Here is an 18,493-nt window from a genome sequence, read left to right as displayed (position 1 = left end):
TTTGCTACCTGGGGAGGGAGCAGGGTTTACGTGCTTGGGGAGCTTTTGGATTTGTCTAGGGTGTTAGCCATGATGGGCTTCTAGGGCAGCCCCTAGAAGCACATATCCCTGGACCTCTCTGCCTTCCTGGAATCATTCTGTGCCCCATGTCACCCTGGCCCCCCATCCTCATCCCCCACTCACTCTGGGTGACTCTCAGCTCCCTGCTGGGGAGGAAGGCAGTTTGGGGTCCCTGGTCTGGTGTGGTTACCAAGCTGTGACTCTCCTCTCCCTGCCTTCCCCAGCCCAGCTCCTGCCTTCTGCTCCACTCCAAGTGTGACTCTAACCCACTAGAAGTTGCAGCCAACTCTGCGGAAAGTTCAAATCTTTAGGGACTTCATAAATTAGGCTTTACTGCTAAGTATTCTCCAAAAAAAAAAAAAAAAAAAATTGGGGAGCTGAGGGGTTTGAAAAGCACAGCACAATTGCTGCTTACTCTTCTCCAGCGCCTACTGTTCACTTGGCCAGTAATCTGGTATAGCCATCCCAGGAGGGGGCAATGGGGCCCTGGGGCCTTACTGAGGGGGCAGAGGGTGGCTCCGGCCCCATGGTGGGGACAGTGGTGGGGGAGGCACTGTTCTGAGGGGCAGGGGCTCTGACAGCATTTGTTGCAAATTCTGAGCAGGACCTTGTATTTTTAGTGTGTGCTTGTGAGTGTGCAAGAGGCTGTGCCCTTTTACATTTATGCCAGAAAATTTAGGTCAGGCATAAATTTTTGCACCCATGTGTGTCTCTGAGCATGTTTTGCTGTGTCTGAGTGTCACGTGTGTGTATGTGTGGAATGTGTGTGTATGTGTGTGTGTGTGTTCTTGAACTTGGTGCTGAGGGGAGGTTTCCATGAGATCCCACCTTGTGAGCCATGACTGTGGGGAAGTCCAGCGGTTTCTTGGTCCTAGCCAGTGTCAGCAGAGAGGCAGGGTCATGGACAGTGGGATGATGTATTGACAGGGCCTGGTCCTCATGGGACCGGGAAGCAGCCTCCATCTGCCTCTTCACATCCTCTAGGCTGTGCCCTCGTCTTCTGTTCCTCGTGTTTCTGGCCCCAAAACTTGGCTGCTGGAGCCTGGGGGCCATAACTCCAAACATTTCACCTCTCTCATGCCTTTATGTCTTTGCTCCTGCAGATCCCTCTGCCTGGAACACTCTCCCCCTTTTCCTCGTCTGGCTAAATTCTGGCCATCCTTCAGGAAGGTCACCTCCTACAGGAGGCCCTCCTCTACCGCTCCAGATGAGGAAGGAGTCCTCTCTCCCCAGACCATGAGCATCTCACCCAAGACTTGCATCTATTATAGCGCTTACCACGCCCTATTAGACTCCCCTGTCTGTGGGTCTGTCTCACCTCCTGGCCAGAGAGCAACTTGAGAGCAGATTGCATCTTTCATCCCTGGCTTTATGTTCCCAGTACAGCTGTCTGCAGAAAGTGGGCTTGTGAAATGAATGACCCTCGGGTGACAGCACCCCTTACTCTCATTGCACTTTCCCTGTTCACCAGCACTTCACATGTTATTCTCTGCTCCTCCTCCTGTCAACCCGGTGTGCAGAGGAGGCCGACCTCGTCATTCCTGATCCTGAGTTCACCAAGTCTCACCACCACCTAGGTCCCTGCTCTCCAATCCAAGAGCAGTCTTTCCTTTTGGGCAGGGCCCACAGAGAGAAGGTGACTGTGACCTGTGACAAGCAGGCTTCGGGGAGCTTTGCCCTAAAGCCCCAAGCCACTAACACACTTGTTGCTAAAAGATGTGTGTGTCAAGGGGCAGGGGGGGGATAATGTTTTGGAAAACGGATGAAGGGAGCAGCTCATGGATCTGGGCTCCTGATCCCTTTGAGATGTTCCTGGCCTGGGTCCCCTTCTTTCTCCACATTTGGGCCCAGGGATCCATTCTACTTTTCCCCGAGCAAGTGTTTGAGTCAGAGTTCTCCAGAGAAACACAATCAAAAGGATAATATAATAAGGAATTGGCTCATGTGGTTATGGAGGCTGACAAGCTTAAAATCTGCAGGCTGGACTGGCAGGCTGGAGGCCCAGAAGGGCAGGCATTCCAGTTGGAGTCTGAGGACTGTCTGCTGAAGAAATCTCTTACTTGGGGGATGGTTGGTTTTTCTGTACTACTCAGGCCTTCAATTGATTAGACAAGGCCCACCTACATTATAGAGGGCAATCTATTATTCTCCAAGTCTGCTGATTTAAATGTTAATCTCATCTAAAAACACCATCTTAGAACCCCCTGCCCCTCCCTGAATAAGATATGACCAACTCTGGGCATCTTGGCCCAGCCTGGTTAATACATGAAATTAATAATCACAGCAAACGATAGCTGGGGTCCTTGGGAAAGGGGAGGCAAACCAACTGAGCGCCAAAGACCATTCCAACTGTCCTAGCCCCGTTTATAATGAAATGAGAGTCACATGGGAGGATGGATGGACCAATAGGTAGATGCAGAGATGGAGAGGCAGACAGGTAGGTAGATGGGTAGGGAAAGACATATAGATACTAGTACTGGCTAGTACTGGTAACTAGTAACTTTCCAGTCAGTCTTAGACTGAAATACAAAACCAGAGAATGACAGAGCAGAAAAGTCAACTTGCCCAACTCTTGAGTTTCCACGTGAGGAAAACAAGATACCCTGAGAAGAAGAGCGATCTGTTCAAGGTCCCACAGAGTCATTGGCAGAGGTTCTGTGGCCCCTACTCTGACTCCCGGGACTGGCAAGGGAATCAGGTATGTATGATGTATATGCTTGATCCAGCTGGGCTACACTGCAGGAACTTCCAGGCCTACTGTGTGCTCATGCAGCGGATGCGACCTGGACTGGTGGTGGAGCTCTACTCCAGGCCCTGACATCTCAACCTGTGGCCTCTGCTGCCACTGAGGCCACAAAGAGAGAGTTGGCGTGTCGGAGGCCGGGTCCTCCAATATTTCAGTACAGAAACACCTGTCACGTCTGCTCTCAGCCACGTGGCCCTTCATGAGTAAGAGGGCTCGGGATGTGGGTGAGCACATGAGTATTTGGTGAGAAGCATGTCTGACATGGGATACTTTGCTATTTCTTTGTTGGGACCCCAGGGTCTCCTTTTCTACAGGTTGGAGGCAAAGGAGTTGCCCCAGGATATCTCAGCACCCCAAGAATCTCTCTCCAAGGTGTTTGACTTCACAATGCACGGAATACCTCCACCTTCTACACTGCAGAACTTGCTGCGCTTTGTGTAGGGAAGGATTTGAAGGAACATTCCTGTCATTCCTTCCAACTAAACAAATGGAGCCACAAGATCAGGATCTGTCAGAAGTCCTGGACGGCCTGGATCATTTTCTCCCATTTTTGCCTAAGGCTCAGGAAAATCGCCCCAGGGTAACGCTATGTCTGATCCCGCCCCATGTTCATCCAGGTTGTTAGAATGTTGGCTCTCAGTATTTTTAGGCTTTTAAATCTTGTCCCTTCTAGGGTGGGGTTTATTAATAAGTATTGGTCAAGCATTATGGCATTGACCAGAATCTGGGTTCACATCATTAGTACCTCATTGACTGCCTGCGTCCTCCGAGGTGCCTTACTTATAACAAACTGCAATCGGATAGCTGGACTTGAATTGCTTGGCTCCTTGAAGGCATTAGGAGCTGAGATGTGCTTTCCTTTCCTTTCTTTTTTTTTTTTTTTTTTTTTAAGATTTTTATTTATTTATTTGAGAGAGAGAGAGCAAGAGCAGGTGGAGGAGCAGAGGGAAAGGGAGAAGCAAAACTCCTCGCTGAGCAGGGAGCCCAATGTGGGACTCTATCCCAGGACCCTGGGATCATGAGCCGAAGGCAGATGCTTAACCAACTGAGCCACCCAGGTGCCCCTGAAGTGTGCTTTTCAAGTGGCACTAGTGTTCTTTCAATAAATTAAAATAGAGTTTTTTGTTAAAATAACCAAGAACAAAGAAGAAAACATTATTTTAAAATAGGATATGCAGTTGGAGTTAGATCCAAAGAAATGCCAGCACTAAGGCATAAACTGGCATCTTCATTGCCAGTGCTGCCGTCCATTTTTTTAGTGTAATCCTGGTCTTCCTTAGGCTTGGGGAGAATTTATCGACTCTGAATCTTTTAACTCTCTTAGCTGTGTGCCAAATCTGATTGGATTTGTCAAGAGTCCTGGTGGGCAGCTTTTCTCCAGCCTTGATCCCTGAGGTTTAATTAAGGACCTCTCCTGACCTCTTATAAAACTTCTCAGAAGAAGGCTTTAATTTCTTCTGTTTTTGTTTATGTCTTAGCCCTGTTTCCTTGCAGTCTGCAGAGAGAAAGAGAGAGTGAATTATAGTAAGCTGTGATGTTTGTAAATATTTGAAACTTGTGACTTTTTCTGAATCAGCAGTAACATTTTCCTTACCTGAATTCCTTTCTCAGTCTCAGTTCTTTAATGAGTTAGTTATCTCTAATCTCCATCGAAAGGTCCCTTGGGGGCAGCCCCGGTGGTGCAGCGGTTTAGCGCCGCCTGCAGCCTGGGGTGTGATCCTGGAGACCGAGGATCGAGTCCCACATCGGGCCTGCATGGAGCCTGCTTCTCCCTCTGTCTGTGTCTCTGCCTCTCTCTCGCTCTCTCTGAATGAATAAATAAATAAATCTTTAAAAAAAAAAAAAAAAAGAAAGGTCCCTTGGCAACTAGGCCCCTGATAAGGTTTGATTGTAAACCGATCCCTAATGTCATTTGACTCTGCAAAGCCTGCTCTTTTGTAGGTACAAAGCAGGCCATCCCAGAACATGGCTTTTAAACTACTTTTAACCAGAAGGTGACAGAGCAAAAAGTGACTTCTGTCTGAGCATCCCTGTGGGCTCAACATGATCTCAGGAATGCAAAAACAGAAAAGTGCTGGAAGAGCTTACAGTCATTTTGCAGTGTGACCTGGGGATCAGACATGAAGTAACAGGGCCCAAAGGGGGCAGCTCGTTGAGTTTGACTCAGTGAGGCAAACTCCCCTGGGTTCAGACCACCTGTATGTGGAGCTGTTTCCTGCTGCAAATCGACTTCTCCTGTCTGGGTCAGGGCAGGCTTTGTTTTCTATTCCCTCCCAGGTCACAAATTCGCTTCCTCCTGGTAAAGAACATGAGAGCCCTGAAGTGAGTTGGATGGAGTTCAGTAAAGCTACAAAGCTGAGTTGTCCAACAGCCAATGTGGTTAGGAAGATCAGGAACTCAGGAAGGACCACTGCTGGGCTTCGCTACACCCTGGCTGGTGTCATGGTGGGGGAGGGCTTCAGCCTATTTAATCCCAGGTGTTTGGGAAGGCTTGGAGAAGATTTTGGCTTGAACAGAATCTATGTAATCTGCAATGCAGATCACTTGTTTTCTGTTTTTGTCTGCTTATTGGTCAATTTTGTAGTGTAAGACAACTTTCCATAATTCCCTTTAGAAGGGCTGAACCAGAGTGCCTGGGTGGCTTGGCCGATTAACTGTCTGCCTTTGGCCCAGGTCATGATCCTGAGGTTTTGGGATCGAGCCCCACATCGGGCTCCCTGCTTAGTGAGGGAGTTTGCTCCTCCCTCTCCTTCTACCCCTGCCCCCTGCTCATGCTCTCTCTCTCTCAAATAAATAAAATCTTTAAAAGGAAAAAAAAAAAGGAAAGGCTGAGAGTCCGACTCTTGAATAAAGTAAATGAATAATTTAAAAAAAAAGAGAGAGAGAAAGAAAGAAAGAAGAAAGAAAGAAAGAAAGAAAGAAAGAAAGAAAGAAAGAAAGAAAAGCTGAACCAAGTTGATTAATAAAGTTCTTATCAAAAGGTCCAAATTCTGCCTGGGTCTTGTGGCCACAAGTGCTCTGAGGGGTGGCATGAAAATGGCCTGTGGGAGGTGAGTAGATAGAAATCGTTAACATTTATTGAGTGCTTGCTGAGAACCAGGCACTCTGTGAAAACTTTACTTCATGATCTTATTTATTAAGATATACAATGTTCTCTGGAGGAAGAGGTTCTCATCCTGTTTGGGAACAATCAGGAGAGAGAAGAATTCAACTGGAGGCAGGTCTTGGTGCCAAGAGGGGCCGTCCTTGCCAGGTGACTTACTCCTTCACAGTGCAGATCACCTGGAGAGGAAAGACCCTACCCTCCCAGGTATGCTACCCCAACCCCACCACTGCTACGGGGAACAGACCCAGCTCCCCTCCAGGCTGCCTGGGCTTTAGGAAGGCTGGCTCGCTGAGCATTATGCTACAGGCTTATCCTCACTACAATCCTGTAAGGGAGGAGAGTCTTTTTGCCCCCATTTAACAGATGATGACACTGAGACCCAGAGGGAATGACAGTTTGCCCACAATCCCACAACCAGAGGCTGACAGCGGAGTTCTCCAGTGTTCAACCTCCGTCTCCCCACTATGGTAATTTGCCAATGTTCTGACTCAGCCTAAGTGGGGTCCACCCTTTGGGTGGAATGGTCTCAGTCACAGTTCTGTGACTAGGACTATTGAGAATCTTGAGTAGGGTTAAGAGGGTCTGAATAATTATGGAAAGGTGTCTTACACTGCAAAATTGATCAATAAGCAGACAAAAACAGAAAATAAGCAATGTGCATTATAGGTTGTGTTAGTTGGCTAGCCTGCCATAACAGGACACCATAGACTGGCTGGATTAAATAACAGAAATTCATATTCTCACAAATCTGGATGCCGGAAGTCTAAGCCCAAGATGCCAGCAGGGTAAATGGTGAGAAGTGCAGATGGCCGCCTACTTGCTGTGTCCTCACGTGGCCTTTTCTCTGTGTGTGCACATCCCTGGTCTCTCTCTCTCTTCTTGGGGACATCCTATTGGATTAGGGCCCCACCCTCATGACCTTACTTAACTTTATCCCCTTAGAGGCCTAATCTCCAAATACAGTCACATCGCGCGTTGGGCTGTACTGTGGGAATTTTGAGGGGACATAACCGCAGTCTAATCATAGATGACTCAAAGCTCTGTGTCCCTCCTGATGCAGACCCCACAGCATGGGGCTGTCAGGCGAGTCCCAGGTGACATCTCTGCAAGACTTGGCAGCTAGAGGCTGCTCCCCACAATCCTCAGCCATGAAAGACCACTGCTCCACTGAGAATTCAGGAAGGCTTTTTACAGAACTTCTGCTGATTCCTACAGCTTTATAAAACCCAACATTTACATGTAATCATTTTCACATCAGCTAAAGCTTTTCCATTTACCAACTCAAAAGAGGGACTGCAGCCACAGCCCCCTCCCTATCTGGTCAGTTTTAATCAATATTACTTTTTTTTAGTCCTCATAGCTGCCTAAGATTTTATTTTATTTTTTATTTTTAATAATTTTTATTATTTATTTATGATAGTCACACACAGACACACACACACACACACACAGAGAGAGAGAGAGAGAGAGAGAGGCAGAAAAATAGGCAGAGGGAGAAGCAGGCTCCACATACTAGGAGCCCGATGTGGGATTCGATCCCGGGTCTCCAGGATCGCGCCCTGGGCCAAAGGCAGGCGCCAAACCGCTGCGCCACCCAGGGATCCCACTGCCTAAGATTTTAGAGGGCTATACTCTTCCCATATACAAAGTTGATTTCTTTTATTCTATCCCTGAAATAGCTTTTCCCATGAATATTCATTTTTTAAAGATTTATTTATTTGAGAGAGAGAGAGTAAGAGCACATGCGCTCTTTTAAGAGTGGGGAGGAGGGGCAGAGTGCAAGGGAAAGAATCTCAAGCAGACTGTGCACTGAGCATAAAGCCCAATGTGGGGCTTAATCTCAAGACCCTGAGATCAGGACCTGGGCTGAAACCAAGAATCAGACAACCACCTGAGCCACCCAGGTCCCTCATAGCTTTTCCAATGAAATAAATGGTTTTGCAAAAAGCCATGCATACCTTGTTAAATTTGCTCAAGAAAAAAAGAAAGAAAGAAAGAAGAAAGGAAGAAAGAAAGAAGAAGAAGAAAAAAAGAAAGAAAGAAAGAAAGAAAGAAAGAAAGAAAGAAAGAAAGAAAGAAAGAAAGAAGGAAAGAAGGAAGGAAAGAAAGGAGGGAAGGAGGGAGGGAGGGTGGGAGGGAGGCAGGGAAGGAGGGAAGGAAGGAAGGAAACCCTGATTTGTAGTTTGGCAAGTCTCATGGTGTAAATATCTCTACCATAATAGATTTCAAGTTATCAATGGTTTAAACACTGGTTCACAAAGTTTTTGAATATTTTATACTTGGCTCCCATGAACCACTGCTCCAAGTTACCACTGCTTATTCTGCTCATGATCACAGAAACCATAGCGTTTTTTTTTTTTTTTTTAAGATTTTATTTATTTATTCATGAGAGACACACAGAGAAAGAGAGAGAGGCAGAGACACAGGCAGAGGGAGAAGCAGGCTCCTCGCAGGGAGCCTGATGTGAGACTTGATCCTGGGTCTCCAGGACCACAACCTGGGCTGAAAGGTGGCGCTAAACTGCTGAGCCACCCGGGCTGCCCCCATTTCATAGGTTTTAATTTGGATCAGGGTGCAATCTGAGATCTTGATCACAGTGAGGTTGAATGGCCCCTCTAGGACCCAGTCTCACAATCTTATTTCAATTCTTATGATGCTTGAAACCTCTGAGCACAGATCCATGTGCATCTAATACATGATTCTAAGTTAGAACAGTCATCCATTTGCTGGAGATCAGTCACTCCACTGGCTGTGGGAATTCTCGCAGGGCCTTGGTCTTCATGGGAAAAGCCAAAAGTTAATCAGGAGCAAGTCAGGGGAAGATAGCTGGCAGGTGTAAAAGCTGCCCAAACATGTGCTTTGCTGGAACTGGGTGTCTCATTATTTTTCACTCAACAAGGACTGTGGGGCTTCGGCCACTGGTCCCTGTCTGGCCTACTGCTGATGACAGAGTGATCAAGTCCTCCTTGGGCCCTGAATGACTGTCTGCACACCATGTATGTGAATATGTCCAGGGAGCTTCCACCACAGAGTCAGAATTGAGAAACTCCACATGGCTCCTCAGTAACTATGTTACATAAAACATGTTGGTCATAGTACCAAGTTTGTGGCCACGATGTGGCATTTCAAAAGAAAAGAGATCTGGGAGGAGGTCTTGGAGATAACTGGGCTTGGAGGCATCATACTCCACTGAGTTAAACATAAGTGGGAATTGTAGCAAGTTTTGGCTCAGGAACGAAAACGTTTTCAGAGTGACCAGCATGGAGAGGGAAGGGATGATTCCCCTACCCCCTCCCCTAACCATGCCCCTGCTGCTGTATCAGGCCAGGCTTGGAGGGGAGCAGAAGGAAGCAAGGGGCCCCTCAATTCCCTCTCCTCCACCTCGTGTATATTCTCCTCTCCTTCCCCCTGTATTCTGCTCTCCTGATTATTCCTGGGTCCCAGCTGAGCTGGCAAAGTGGGCACAATGTTACTAATAAGCTGATTTGAGAGAAGAGTTTACCTCATTGGACCTTTGGGAAAGACCTTGTCTGGCACCTTGCTTTGTAGAATAACAAACTTGAATGAAACTAACAGTGATACTAGCCTACACCACTACCATATTCTTATTTTATATACCAAAGATGCCAAGAATCACTTCTGTAGGTGAAATCTGCCTTTCCTCTGGCAAGAGAAAGACTATATTGGAAATGGTATCCTTGGGGCCTCTTCTCCATTCTAGAGCTTCTCTGAGCTCAGGGGAGGGTGGGCACAGATAACTTCACACATCTACTTACCCTTGGCCAGTGTTCTCCATAACACATCATGACATTTGAAACATCAATAATGATTTATCCTTTCTCTTATACTCCTGTGGTCTCTGTTTTCTCATCGGCCTATTTTGGGGAATTAACGAAATTAAAATAATTTACCAATGAACATCTACTCTGTGCCAAATCCTATATTAGGTATTTTACAAATACTATTCCCAAACCTAGTAACATCATGAGATAGGAATCATATCTACTATTTTATAGATGAAGAAGCTGAGACCCAGAGAAATTATGGATTTGTTCAAGGCCATAAAGAGTTAAGATTCCAGTCAAGTCTTTTTAACTCAAAGTCTCACATTTTCTCACTATGTTACTATGTAATATAAAACATTGCATCAGTCAGCATAAAATTATTTATTATTATTATTATTATTATTATTATTATTTTAAAGATTTTATTTATTTATTTATTCATGAGAGACACAGAGAGAGAGAGGCAGAGACACAGGCAGAGGGAGAAGCAGGCTCCATGCAGGGAGCCTGATGCACGACTCGATCCCAGGACTCCAGGATCACGCCCTGGGCCAAAGGCAGGTGCTAAACCGCTGAGCCACCCAGGGATCCCCTGGTCAGCATAAAATTAGATTGTGCTACAGTAACAAGTAACCCTAAAATCTTTGGGGTTTATAACAACCAAGTTTTATGTTATCCTCCCATGTGATGTGTAATTCACAGGCATCACAGTTAGCTAGGGGCTCTGCTCCAGTCTCCCGAGACCCAGGCTGTTGATGGAATAGCCAGTGGTCTGTTGCCAGCCAGTAGGGGAAGAGGAAGTTCCAGAGGGTCTGAAACTAGCAATTAAATTCCCTGGCTTTGAATTGACACACTTCTACTCGCGACTCACTGGCCCAACTATTACATGAATATTCCAAACCACAATGGGGAGGAAGTGCAAATCCCACTGGACAGCCGAGAACAGAAAGTTACATGGCGGGTAGCATTGAAACCTGCTAAGAGTGTCTGACACGGGATTTGGCACCTAAGTGCTCAATAAACATTATTTCACACCCTTTTCCCTTCCCCAACTACGAATAGCTTATGGTGAAATAGTGCTTTTTGGATCAAGAGATGGGCATAGTGAACAGGCCTTTCATTTTGTACTCTGTTCAATGCTTTCTTTCTCTGTTGTTTTGCAGCTGGATCATAGGGTACTGGGAGCAGTCCACATCTGGATCAGATTGTTCCAGGGCCAGGGTCTCCAGTGACTTGACGTCTATTCTATGTATCTCTTTATAATTGCTTTTACATTCAGGAAAGAATATAACTCAAGAACACACTGCAGAAGGAACACATTAGTATCAGGAATCTCTATCAGTCGTCCTTAAATGCCATGGTGCTGGTGATGGATGATACTCACATGCACGACACATGACAGCCTCCCATGGGTATCCTTGATTGGCTCAGGGCTATAGGCAATCCCTGGCTTCTGGAGGTTTTAAGCCCACCCCTTTTCCTTCCTTATAGGGTAGGCTCTCAGAATGAAAGTGACTGACATTATCATAGTTATCTGCTCTAATTGATTCACCACTCATTTTAAAACCTCAGTAGTTCATGAGTAATAGCAAATTGCCTATGACACACCTTATAGCTGCTCCAGACGTGCAGCATGTCAGGCCACTCCTGTGGAAGAACTGCTGGTCCAGATGATGCCAGGGCAACCAGTTGTGAAATGAAAAATTGTTTTGATTAACCAGTTGTTTTATCTATACTGTGCCAAAGAATTGATCGGAGAGGACATTTTGTCCACACTAACTGAATTGGCTAGTGGTCTTGGCATTGTGTACACCCGCCTGGGTATAAAGAATGTGAGCATAATACCAAATCACAGAATGTTGGACTGGAAGGAATCTCTGGAGACATTTTCAGACATTCCCCTCATGTTACAGATGAGGAAACTAAGGAACAGCCAGGCTTAAAGATTTGCTAAGGGGCATGCAGCACAATTGTTAACTATTGTTTTAGAAAAGAGGTACGTGCGGGCACGTCTTCACCCACAGCATTTTTAACATTTTCTGTAGCTATTTCAGAATCAAGACACTCAACTGAATGGTATTGCATACTTTCTAAAAGTAGACAAGAATTTGAGAAACACCCCATGGTGCAATTGTTCATTGCTTAAACTTGCTGCTGACTCACTTGCCTTACACCACTTCTTTACCAACCTCGGTCATGGCATCTGTCACTTAACATTGGTTTAGGTTTTTTTTCCTCAGCTGGTCCCATCCTCTCAGGCTGGGCTGGGAAACAGGATGTAGTGACATCACCTCCACTCATCTCCATTGGCTGGTGGACCAGGGCTCAGAGGTGAGATCTCCGCAGGGAACCTCCTGGCACACAGATATTCTCCAGCCTGAAGTAAGCCACCTGTTCCCCGTGAAGCTGTTTAGGGCCACAACATCTGTGGAGCAAAGAAGCCAAGGGTTTTGGGCTTCCAATTTTTGAAGAAGGGTAAATACAGTACCCCCTGCAAACAAACACCTCTGTTGACTACACTTGAACTGTTGAGGTGGGGAAATCCCATTCAAAAGTAGCCATTGGATCAGCGCCTTCCATACTTCCACTGAATTGTGAATTGAGATTTTTCCCCTCCCCTTGTGTTCCTGCCTTTTGAGATGTCTTCAGTTTGAGACAGGTGATTTTATGGTGGTCCCTTCAATCTATTCCTCTTTTCTTAAGTCTCAAGGCTCACTGTTCAGGGCTCAGGAGGGAAGGCACCCCAGATCAGTTCTGTATGGCCCTGGGCTGAGGGTCAGAGCCAGTGGCCAGGATCTAGGCTGTCCATTGTCACTGGCCAGTCTAGGATTTTGGCAGCTCTCCCAACCCTACAGGCCCAGATGCAGAAGGCAGCCTTTGGCATAGGCAGAGAGCTCTTAGGATCAGGGCCAAAAAGTCAGCCCTTTCCCCCAGATGGAACACATGGGACTGCCCCTCCCCCCCACAGCACACCTTTTTCCCTCTCCCATGTGCTTACGTGGCTTAAGAAGTACTTGGGAGTTTGGTAGGGGTAGGGGAGCAGGGAAGACGGAGAGTAGGGTGACAACCTTGGACAAAAATTTGCCTAACCCATACCAAATAAGAGAGGGGGAGGAAAAGACCTGGAGCAAGAGAGTAGATTCCAGGCATACTGGGTACCTTCTCCTGGTTTTATGCATTGTTGAAAAGACATCATGAAAGACTTTGCTCTTCCCAGTCTGTCCTCTTCTTAACTTTGGTACAAAGCTATATAAACAGACACAGACACAGAATCACACTCATGAGTTAACACACATGTAACTTCACCTTATAACTCACATAGCAGTCATCTCTTCTTACCATTGGGTTCAGGTTCTGGAAAACTCTGGTGGTAGAAGAATTCATGTTTGAAGAACTTAAGCCTTTAAGAGAAAGTAAAGCTAGGAGGGGAAAGATCAGAAATAAACTAGAGAAACTCTTTATAATTGCTTTTACATTCAGGAAAGAATATAACTCAAGAACACACTGCAGAAGGAACACATTAGGATGTATCATATCTCCGTTGGTGGAAGTGTGAACTGGTTCAGCCAAGCTCGTGAGCAATTTGGCAACGTGTATAAGACTGGGAATGTGTTCTCCCAAGGGTGAGCAGCAGCACTTCTAGGGACAAACTCTAGAGAAACAAGTTCAAGGAGGTTCACAGCAGAATCATTTGTGACAAGTGAAAAATTAGAAATAACTTCCATATCCATCAGTAGGTTAATGGATGAATTGTGCTCTATTTGTACAGTTTAATGTTATTCATCAGTTAAAATGAATGAGCTAGATGTTCACCCAGTGACATAAGTAGACCTTAGAAACATCATGTTAGGTGAAAAAGGCAAGTTCCAGAATGATAGGTTCAGTGCAACACTACTTAACGTAAATTAAGAAGCACTTAAAACATTGCTAGGTATAATTTATGAGTAATTTATACATGATAAAGTATGAACACATTATGAGAAGAATATCCATCAGTTTTAGGATATCTCCTATATCTTTGGATGAAGAAAAAAGGGAGGCAAAGGGGACTTTGCCGAGTCTGCAAGTTTGTTTGTTTGTGGGACACCTGGGTGGCTCCATGGGTAAAGCGTCTTGACTCTTGATTTCGGTTCAGGTCATGATTTCAGGGTTGTGAGATTGAAACCCCACAACCTGCTCTGCTCAGCTTGGGAGTCTGTTTGAGATTCTCTCTTCTTTTTCCCCTTTTCGCACCCCCTCCCCCTGCTTGTGTTTGTGTGGGGGGTGTGTTCTCTCTCTCTCAATAAATAAAATCTTTTAAAAAATAAAGAATCCGACATGAATGTGGCAATATAACATTTGCTATTTCTGGTGGTTGGTGCAAGGCTTTTATTTTATTACTCCTTATATTTTTTTGTATGCTTGAAATATTGCAACATTGGGAAATGGAAAGAAGTTTCCCATGGCATTTTGCATACATTTACCAAGGCAGTAATGGATACGGTGCTGTGATTTTGTGTTTTCATCTCTTCTGTGAGAGAAACTTTTCAGAATTTCCCTTCTTTGTATCTGCAATGAACTGCTTGTAAATGCCTTTTTCTCTGAGTTGCAGAAATATCATCTGGAAGGGCATTTTTCTGGCTAGTTATCCCACACCCTCCTGATCTCATGACTCGGAGTGATTGACTTCGTCTCCATCCAGATATCTGAAAAAACCATAGCATTCCAAGTAGGCTCCACCCAAACCTCCGCAGGACCTCTTCCCAGGGTCAGGGCTGGAGGGCTCACCTCTGTCCGGGAGGGCTTCCTGCCAAGTGCCTGGCTGCCCTTCTGCTGGTTTACTTCCTTCTTTCTTTACCTTCCCCGAAGTTTCCTTGCAAAACCTTACTCTTTGGCTACCCCAACATCTCCTTTTTTTTTTTTTTATTCCCAACCCCTAGTTTCCTCCAGTCTTTTTTTTTTTTTTTTTAACATTTCATTTATTTATTCATGAGAGACAGAGAGAGAGAGAGAGGCAGGGACATAGGCAGAGGGAGAAGCAGGCTCGCTGCCAGGAGCCCAATGTGGGACTCGATCCCGGGACTCTGGGATCATGCCCTGAGCCAAAGGCAGACACTCAACCACTGAGCCACCCAGGCGTCCCTGACCTTCCAGTCTCTCTCATGATTCCACCAGTGCTAACCAACTAGAACAGTGGTTCTCAAACTTGACTGTACATTAGAATCACCTGGAAAGCTTATTAAAATACAGATTGCTGGCCCCGCCTCCACAGTTTCTGATTCAGTGGATGTGGATGGGGCCCAATGGTGTGCTGGAAACTCTTCTCCAAAAGAAAAAATAAGTACTGATTTGTAGTGTTTGCCAGTTCCCATGGTGTAAATATTCCCACGATGGTTGATTTCAAGCCCCCAATGTGACTGTCACTAGATGTGGACCAGGGGAGGGATGCATGTAATTGGTTCTCCCAAGGTGATACAAACCATCTCCAGCATACCCTTGGCACTGGGATCCTAAGAATGTGTATTTCTACTGAGGTTCCAAGTAATGCTGAAGCTGCTGGTACAGGAACCATGCTTCCAGAACCACTGTCCTACAAGGCTGAACATAAGAGTATGGGGTTTGGGAAGGGATTCCTGGATTTTGTGAATTGTGCAACCTTGACTTTAAAAATCCCACCTCCTAAATACCCACCGTTTGCTTTGACGTGGATGGAACTGGAGGGTATCATGCTGAGTGAAATAAGTCAATCGGAGAAGGACAAACATTATATGGTCTCATTCATTTGGGGAATATAAAAAATAGTGAAAGGGAATAAAGGGAAAGGAGAAAAAAATAAGTGGGAAATATCAGAAAGGGAGACAGAACATGAGAGACTCCTAACTCTGGGAAATGAACTAGGGGTGGTGGAAGGGGAGGTGGGCAAAGGGTGGGGGTGACTGGGTGACAGGCACTGAGGGGGGCACTTGATGGGATGAGCACTGGGTGTTATTCTATATGTTGGCAAATTGAACACCAATAAAAAATAAATTTATATATAAAAAAAATCCCACCTCCTTAAAAGGAGCCCAGAAGATTTCCTGCTCTAACAGCAAAGGTGGCTTTAAGTACTGGGGACTCGCATGGGCTATGCTGTAGATAAAACAAGCCCAAGGTCCATCCTGAGGTGGTGTGCTGGCCTGGATGCTTGGTCCCCTATCCTGAAAGCCCCCTGCCCACCAACCATGAACCATGCTGCTCCCATTTCATGCAGCAGTCTGCTCCCCTTTCCTGGCCCCAAACCCCACAGCCAAGGAGCATGGCCAGCAGGATGATGAGTGCCCACTAACCCCGAGGACTCCCGAAGGAAAGAACAGTCCTAGGATGCCACTGGGTCCCTGGCAGAACAAGGCATAGATGCTAGGAAAGAAAGAAGAGAAGGAGGTGGAGAAGGAGTGAGAAAAGGAAAGGCTAGAGAGGAAGAGTGGGGAAGGAGAGGCTGGTGGTGGGGTTCAGCAGCTTCCAGGGGACTTAGGTCACACCCCAGATCAGGCAAAAATGAAAGCACCAAATGACAACTGTCCATACCTCTACTAGTGGCATAACAGCTCCATTCTGGGAGCACATTGGTCCTCCCACTGACTACCCAGGCCAGATACGCTTGGAGCCTCGTCTGGGAAGAACAGAGGAGGCTCTGTAGGCTCTGTGGGATGAGCAAGCTCACAGGGGAGAAAGACAGGATTAACGCACAGCAGTATTGCCATACACACTCCGGATATTATCAAGTTGGTATATAGGACTGTATGTCATTAGGATTACAGGGTGGAATAACTCCAGGTGTGCTTGACATTTCTATTCAAATTGTACTTTGGGAAGCCTATATAGGTTTTCATTGCTGGTAATTTCTCTGACTCCTTCCTCCCAGAGCCTGGTGTTCATGCTCAGCCTGCCCCCACCCTTGGCTGGCACACCCTCACAGTTCTCACCCCCAAGGACAGTTGGTGGGACCCCCATCCTTGCCTGCCTGGGAGGTGGGCCTAGGAGGGGAGGAGATGGCTGGGAGAAAGAATCCAGCACATTCTTCTCAGTTCGCAGGTGCAGAAGCTGCAGCCCAGAGGAAGGAGATGCATGCAAGGACTCCAGCAGTGTGGCTCAGGTGGATCAGAAGGGATGCCTTGCCCCGTGCTGCTGCTGGTACTTCGAACAGTCTGAGGTGGGGGACACCAGCCACCTAGAGAGACTTCTTATGTTGCCATGCACTCTCTTCCCTTCTGTTCCTTTCTTCACTTTCTTTCCCCCTTTCCATGCTACCTCCCCCCCTCTTCCTCCCTCTGTCAAAGGCTCAGCCTTTGCCCCTCCAGCTCCAGCTTTACTGCCCCCCCAAACGTCCCTCCCCATCCTTGTCGACTTGCTCCAGCTCTGTCGGGATGGGCCACAGTACTCAGGCTCTCGGCACACCTCCTATCTACTTGGGTGGGTTAAGCAGGAGGCATGTAACCACGGCCAGTTTCAACCAAACAACGTATTGCCAGATGGACACATACACACAAATGCAGAAAGAGGTGGCAATGCACAGGCAGCAAGCAGATCCCTCCCCAGAGCTGACTCTCCTAGACGCAGTCGCGGGCCTGCCTTTGTAGGGTCGTGAACTCTCCTTGTACTGACAGCAGCACTGTCCACCGCTGCAAGGTGGGCACTGTATCCTCATTTTACAAAGAGAACACAGAAGCAGAGTCGATAAAGGGCTTTCCCAAGGTTACACAGCCAATACAGGGAGGGCCTGCGACTTGAATCAAGATCTGATCAATTCTGAGGTTCCAGTTCTTTCCATTAATATTGGAAACAGGAGCCTTTTCTGAATGATGACCTCTTCTTCCTGGGCCCCACTCCTCTTCCCTAGGTGGAGGTTCCCTAGGGTGGCAGGGGGTTTCAGTTACAGCCTGAGGGGCTTAAATCAAGGGCTAGGTACAGTCCACGCCCGGGACATGCACCTAGAAAGTCGCTTTGAAAGGTGGCCTCGACCCAGGAGAGGGACCTGGGGGACAGACACCCCCCACTGAGAGGCTCCTTCCCTCCAGAAATCTTTCCTTCCCACCTCCCCTCCCCTCCCCCTCGGCCTCTCTCCCTCCATCTCTCTCCTCTCCACCATCCCTCTCAGGCTCTGCGCTCCTCAGGACTGCTCCTCGAAGAAACTGGCTGTGTGGGAAGATCCGCAGGGCTTGCGCTCCCGGAGCGGAGCCCCGCCCAGGGTGGGACTGCGCCCGCGGTGTCTGGGACTGGAGCTCTTCGGCGGCCGCAGGGCGCACTACCCCACTCTGACCACACGGTGCCGCCCTTGAGCTGCACCCCCCACCCCACCCCACGCTCGGTTGGGCAGGTGGCAGAGGCGGACCTGCTTTGCAGCCGGGTGGGCGGGGTGGCACCAGGGGCAGGAGCGTGGGCAGTCACGGGCACGGGTCCGTCCTGCAGGCCTTGCTGCCATCCTGCCTTCTGCCTCTGCTGTCCGGCTGCACCCAGGTCAGGGCTGAGTCTATCTCACACACCTCCCGTCACCGCGGGGGGGCCCATCCACGCAGCGCACCCTCCTGAGTCCCCACGGTGAGCCCACAGCCCCGCTCAGGATCCTTCAGCACTCAGTGTGGGCCACACACCAGTTCGCCTGCTGGTGTTGACTTAGTCCTGCGTCTTGAGGCTTCTGCAAGGGAAGGGAACCTTCCAGCTGCCTTGTCTCTTGCACGCCGTGGCTTTGGTGTGACCTGTAACACGTGACGGGCTTGGGGAGGCCTGACATGTGCCCCTCCCCTTGGCCTGCGTGGGCACAGCGGCCACCCCGGGTTGGGT

General features: G+C 47.5%; 1 long non-coding RNA gene across 2 annotated transcripts; it reads left to right on the top strand.

Annotated features, from left to right (window-relative positions):
* The first annotated feature begins 3,212 nt into the window (after positions 1–3,212).
* LOC140609206 (uncharacterized) lies at positions 3,213–17,997 on the top strand. Of its 2 annotated transcripts, XR_012011140.1 has the most exons (4): positions 3,213–3,386; positions 5,948–6,116; positions 16,741–16,865; positions 17,811–17,997. It is a non-coding gene; the product is annotated as an uncharacterized lncRNA (long non-coding RNA). The 2 variants fall into 2 exon arrangements; XR_012011141.1 differs by lacking the exon at positions 5,948–6,116.
* Positions 17,998–18,493: the final 496 nt, after the last annotated feature.

The sequence above is a fragment of the Canis lupus genome, chromosome 18, assembly GCF_048164855.1.
Source record: "Canis lupus baileyi chromosome 18, mCanLup2.hap1, whole genome shotgun sequence".
Lineage (NCBI taxonomy): Eukaryota > Metazoa > Chordata > Mammalia > Carnivora > Canidae > Canis > Canis lupus.
This window is presented reverse-complemented; position numbering and strand designations above follow the sequence as displayed.